This window comes from Triticum dicoccoides, chromosome 3B, assembly GCF_002162155.2.
Source record: "Triticum dicoccoides isolate Atlit2015 ecotype Zavitan chromosome 3B, WEW_v2.0, whole genome shotgun sequence".
Lineage (NCBI taxonomy): Eukaryota > Viridiplantae > Streptophyta > Magnoliopsida > Poales > Poaceae > Triticum > Triticum dicoccoides.
In genome coordinates, this window is record NC_041385.1 from 863,718,131 (window position 1) to 863,725,005 (window position 6,875).

Genomic DNA, 6,875 nt, shown 5'->3' on the forward strand with positions numbered 1-6,875 from the left:
GGAGGGGCGGCGGAGGGGCGACGAGGAGGCGGCAGAGACTGGTCGACGCCGGCCGAAATCAGGGCAAATGAGGGGCGGTAGAGGTTGCGATGGCGGCGCGGGGTGGCGGATGGGCGGCGGAGGGGCAACAAGGAGGCGGCAGAGACTGGTCGACGCCGGCCGAAATCAGGGCAAAAGAGCGGCGGCAGAGGTCGCGGCAGCCATATACATAATGGTGTGTACGTATCAATGCCATATACATACGTGTGTGTACGTATCAATGCCATATACATACTTGTGTTTATGTATCAATACCGTATTCTATATTCTTAACAAATATATAGTTTTGAAAAAAATCGCATTGAACAAATGCCCCCTCGCGAGTCGAGTTCAAGCGCGAAGCGAACCGGATTAGGGTAGGTGAGAATTCCTAGTTCAACAAAGGGCGGATGACGGGATATCAACCACGCGGTCATAAAAAGCCCTAAAAATATTTAATCCCGGACGGTACTATACACTATCCGCTGAGTGGTTATTTTGAATACATCCTTGAGTCACGGTTCACTTAAACCAGTTTGTTATCTCCTTGAGAATCAAAACAAACATGACCTGCGAACCGGTTTAGATCTTCCAAGGGAACAATATAAGCATCAGCCCCCGTGGGACATGTCCATATCGACGCTCATATTCGAGAGCAGCCGCCTCTTCAACTCAAGCAGTCGGTCAACTCGTACAGAAGGTACAACTCGTTGTTAACTTCGCTTTCCTCGCAGTAACGACGCAATCAACATACGTCGCATGCATCTGCAGAGAGATAAGGCATAGACCGGTTTGGTACATGGATACTACCAACTTCACTTTTATTTTGTTTTCTTCCATATAATCATAGCAAGCTATATGCGATGTATATACGTTTTTTTAGCGTAGATAGATTATACTCCCTCCGTTCCTAAATATAAGTCTTTGTAGAGATTCAACTATGAACCACATACGGATGTATATAGATGCATGTTAAGTGTAGATTCATTCATTTTGCTCCGTATGTAGTTCACCTAGTGAAATCCCTATAAAGACTTATATTTAGGAATGGAGGGAGTAGATCAGTTTCACTAGCACGCTCGCCTGCATGCATACTATTATTTTTATTTTTTGGCATAGATTGCTTCCAATAGCAGGCTCGTCTGCATGCCTACTTATGTTTATTTTCTTGAGCCCACATCAAAGATTAGTTCCAGTAGCATCGCTTGCACGCATGCATACTTATGTTTCTTTTCCAAAGCACCGATCATATATCAGTTCTAGTAGCACGCGCGCATGCATGCTTACATTGTTTTTTGTAGGGTTGATTGAAATATGTGTGCATACTGATTCATTGTTGTTTTTCCAATTAAGATGTGATATAGGGCGCAACAACCCTATGGCTCCCAAGAAGCTGGACGCTCAAGAAAAGAGCAGCTCCAACTCCAAGTCAAGATCCATGTCCGGGCCATGCTGTGATCTTCACTGGCATCAGGAAACAAGATTGGCTGTCGGTGATCTGGTCGCGACAGCGGGCACAACGACGGGTCATCCTGGGATTCAGCTCCCGTATCATGGCCTGCGCCCGACAGCAAGAAGCCCAAGAGGGCGGTGTACGCCGGTCACCATCACCGCTGTTGCGAAGTCGGTTTAAGGTCGGCCGGCGCCCACAGGTTGCCGAAGTTACTCCTCCACAGGGGATAGGGCCAAATGGCAAGATGAAGCGTGGTGTGGGCCTAGCTGAAAGGGCACCACAAGGTTCGCGCCGCTCAGGTGATGGAGCATCTAGCGGAGTTGAGGTGATTGATGTTCCCAGCCATGCACACTACGAAATCCTGACGGTACGGTTAAACACTTGCATAATCATTTTTTTCTTGTAGTGCAATTGTGAAGCCCTTGAAACCTTTTTTGCTCATATTTTGAAAGGACAAACTGGATGAAGTAATAGACCAAATGCATAGGGAATTGGGGACACATGTTGTGGATCCGGCAATAAACTTGATCCACCTTGAAGACCTTGATAATGCCAAAACCTCATTGTCTGGCCCGACAAGCTCGCTTGTTGGGGTCGTCTCCGCCACCTATGGACACGAGAAGAAACGTCCAGCTGTTGAAGACCTTGATAATGCCAAAACCTCATTGTCTGGCCCGACAAGCTCGCTTGTTGGGGTCGTCTCCGCCACCTATGGACTGCATTATTGTCAGCTGGACGTTTCTTCTCTTGTCCAGAGGTGGCGGAGACGACCCCAACGTAAGCTTGTCGAGGCCGACGATGAGCTCTTGACATTATCAAGGTCTTCGGGGTAGATTAATTTTATTGTGTGATACCCAACTTGCGTGCCCAGTTCCCTATTCATCTGGTCTATTACTTCATTCAGTTTGTCCTTAAAAAAAGCAAAAAAGTTTGAGGGGCTTCACAAGTACAGTATAAGAAGAAGAAAATTATTATGCAAGTGTTAGACCGTATCATCAGTATTCCGAGGGGTCCTCCGTTGGGCACATCGATCACTTCGACATTTCAGTAATGAATTGCATCCAGCTAGGTGCGTACTGATACACTCATGACAATGTGCATGGATATCTCATGATTTAGCGACATTTGGCTGGCATATATATAGTTCATCAGAATGGGTATAATGTATAGTAGACTAGTAGTAAGTCAGCTAGCTATAGCTATACTAGAAGGAAGAAATTGGTCCTGAGCTAGTAGCGAGGCATTTCAGTAATTATTACTTGTTTCAAAAATGATTCCTTGATCAATTGTTATCTATGTATGTACAATTAGTTGATATGAGATGTTGGAGTGAAACAAGCATGCCTCGAGTTTTCGGATGCGAGCGGTGTGAAGTGGTAGAAGCAGAGTATGCCGATCTTAATTTGCGGTCGATCGATCAATTGGTCTTGTCCCACCGGAACAGAAGCAGAGCATGTCCTACTAGCTAGCACGACTCTCACCACCAGTGATAAGTTCGATTATACACTTCTCCATTCCCCACTCACCTTTTTATTTATTTTGGTCGCATTGTTCGCTACGCATGACTTTAGCCATGACTGAGTGCGCCATTGAGTACTACGTAGCCCATACATGCTCTGTTTCCAAAGCTCATTCAGATAACGAAACAGAGCCGAAAGTAAAGTCGTACTAGTACAAGAACAACTGTAGAGTATATTTCAATTCAGAATACAGAGCAAAAAGAAATCAGCCAGGCCCTGCGCGTGCCAGGAATTCCATGGGACCGGCCCACCGCCCATCATTCTATCTTCTCCAGCGCGATGACGGGAGCCACTCGTTTTCTCCTTCAGGAGCCGACCGATGTGCTGGAGAAGACCCAGAACCTCTCCGTCAGGAGCCGACTGAACCCGTTGTTGATCATGAAAAGGAGGTGCAGCAATAAATTTTAGAAGAAGTCACAGAAGTTGATGCACAAAATGTGCCAGAAACTGAGGCCCTTAGAAGGTCTACAAGACACAAAAAGTCAGCTATTTCTACTGATTATAAAGTTTATAACACGAAAATAGTTCATACAGGAAAAGATCCCACCTCATATGAAGAAGCCATGAGAATCTATCATTCATCGAAGTGGATGAAGACAATGGAAGACGAGATAAAATCAATGAGTTCGAAAGATATTTGGAACTTAGAGGAAATTCCTAAAGGAGCCAAAACAGTAGGCTGCAAATGGGTCTACAAAATTAAATATGACTCTAAAGGAAATGTAGAAAAGTATAAAGCACGACTCGTGGCAAAATGATTTACACAAAGAGAAGGGATAGATTGCAATGAGACATTTTCTCTGGTCTCATGTACGGATTCATTCAGAATCATAATGGCATTAGTTGCTCATTTTGATTTAGAGTTACATCAAATGAATGTAAAGACGACATTTCTCAATGGAGATTTAAAGGAAAAATGTCTACATGAAACAACCCAAGGGTTTTATCATGGAAGGCAAGAAAAATATGGGATGCCTTCTGAATAAATCCATTTATGGATTAAAGCAAGCCCCTAGACAGTGGTATTTAAAGTTTAATCAAACGATTAAAGAAAATATTGAGGATAACTGCATTTATGCAAAGTTTAAAAATGGGAAATATATTTTTCTGATCTTGTATGTGGATGATATCCTTCTTGCTAGCAGTGATGTTAGTCTACTACAAGAAACAAAGAAGTTCTTATCCTCAAATTTTAACATAACAGATTTTGTTGAACCGTCATATGTTTTGGGCTTAGAAATTCACCAAGATAGGAACAATGGAGTCTTAGGACTATCGCAGAAAGCATATTTAGAAAAGGTTCTTAAAAAATATAATATGCATGCGAGTAAAACCACACCTCCTCCTATAGTCAAGGGCGATAGTTTTGAGAAATTCCAATGTCCCAAGAACCAGTACGAGATCGATCACAAATGTGCACTCGCCCTGACTTAGCTTTTATCACCGGGGTACTCGGTAGATATCAAGAGATTCTAGGCATAGAGTACTGGAAGATGGTAAAGAAATCATTGTGTTATGTGCAAGGCACGAAGGAGAAGTGATTCCCTAGAGATAAAAGGGTATTCAGACGCAGATTTTGCGGGGATAGAGATGATAGAAAATCCACGCCAGGATATGTATTCATCCTCGCTGGGGGAGCTATTTCGTGGAAAAGCTCCAAGCGGTTGATAGTTGCATCATCCACGATGTATGCAGAATTTATAGGATGCTTCGAGGCCACGGGGCAAGCGATCTGGTTAAAGAAATTTGTACCCGACTTAGAATGTGGTAGATTGTATTCACAAACTACTAAAGATGTACTGTGACAACCAACCCACAGTATTTTACGCTCACAACAACAAGTAGAGTAATGCTGCCAAAAAAATAGAAATAAGGTATTATGTTGTGAAAAATAAAATCTAGGATCAAACTATAAGTATCGAGCATATAAGGAGAAAAGATATGCTTGCGGATCCGCTAACGAAACGCTTACCACCCAATGTGTTCATGGAACACTTAGCCGGCATGGATTTAAGGGAAAGCCTATAATTCCTGGATCATGAGAGGCCCGAAAGGAACATAATTTGTTTCTAAACAAAACGTATGTTGTAGCTGTATGATTCTATCAGCAATTAAGCTGTGACGATGAAACATGCTCTATGTACCAATATGTGATGAAACAAATAAACTAGAAAGTATAAGGTTAAAAGTAAAAGTTAAGATCAAGGGGGAGAATGTTAGGTTGATCTCTCCCGTGTATGCCCAACGGCCCACCCGACCCCTGATCCGCGCCCTTATCGGGGGCGCCCAACCTCAATATGGTTGACGGGCCCTGTCACGCAGCACTACATAAAGAGGTGGGGGCCGACGGCACGCAGTACGAGGTTCAACGCTTTGCCAGGATCCCCACCGAAACACCCGACCCGATCTAGGTCTTGTGCTGACAACAAAGGGAAGCTCTGCCGCCGCCACTGCCCACACATCGTCGCCAGCACCATCTCACCCACTCTCCGCCATCACCGTGCGCCACAGCACCACGATGGCTTCCGGCTGGAGCTCGTCAGCACCAGGAGAAGGTAGGTTCACCGGAATCACTAGCCTACACCGATCCAGAGGATCTATCAGCTGCTTGTTGGAGGAATGCTCGGCAGGTCTGTCATATGCCGACAGATGTGGTCACATTGGGCTGCCCTGCACCCATCCTCGTTATCTCTTATATATCCCTTCACACGCAAGCTCTTCCTCTCCCCTGATAGACCTTTTGTTCCCGCCACTACTACGAGCATCTCATCTCCTAGCACCCTAAGCTGCTCATCGCCGCCGACTAGAGACGACGTCGCACATGCTCCTCCCCCTGCCCCCCTACCAAGCCGATGCTACGTGGGTCGGCCAGTGGTGCTACGTTGTTGTCGGTATCGTGAATGGTTGGTCCACAAGGTCAACCACGCATGGACCACAGGCAGCACTCTCTTTGGCCGAAACCATCAAGTACCCAAGAGCTGGGAATAGAACCTCCGACAAGAGCTGGGCTTCCTGACCTCCGAAAGCAACCCAACCAGGCTTTTATATGCGTGGTGCGACAACTCTGCCTCGTTAGGACAGTCACGACACGTTGCGAGCATGCAGCTTGGGCAGTGAAGATGCGTCAGTCGCCAGGGGTGATTCACCAGCTCACCTACCTCAAGGCCGACACCTACCTCAATGTGTGGCACCACCAGGCTAAAATATCACCAAGGGCGGCGGAGACAAGACTGGAGTTCGCTCCCGGAAGATAGAAAACCTTGACACATCACTACACATTTAATACGTTCACCTACCATGTCAGAGGGCATTCCCTTAGCAACTATGTCATTGTGTAGACCCTTGACTTATACAAGAAGGATCGGGCGAACAAGAAAATAGGTTGGACACTTGGTGGAACATCAGTAGGGATACACAACGCTTCCTGTTCATGGGAAGGACTTGTAGCTCGTAATCCGCCCACATAAACACACAAAAAGCAGGAGTTGGGTATTACACAACCATGTGGCGCTAACCTGAGTAAATCAATGTGCCCATTTCATGTATTTCAGTCGTGTAGGTCCCCACCTTCGTGCCCGATCCATGAACTATAAAAAGGACGTCACCAGTCCACGGTGTCATGAGCGTGCTCTACATGCCGGCCGACAGTCGCCAGAAGGCACACGAGTCGGTTTTGCAAGAGGATGTGCTGGTGTCCACGAAGCGACGACAAAAGTTTCAAGTAGAGATGACCAAAGGGTGAGCTTGACCACTGCGCAAAGACCTGAAGTTGCAAGTGGCATAAGCGAAAGCTTCAATCAAAGACGGTGTAATTTGAGGCCACCCAATTAGTAACCGCCAAAGCTGCAACCAACGATGAAAAAAAATTCTACAGTAGATCAAGC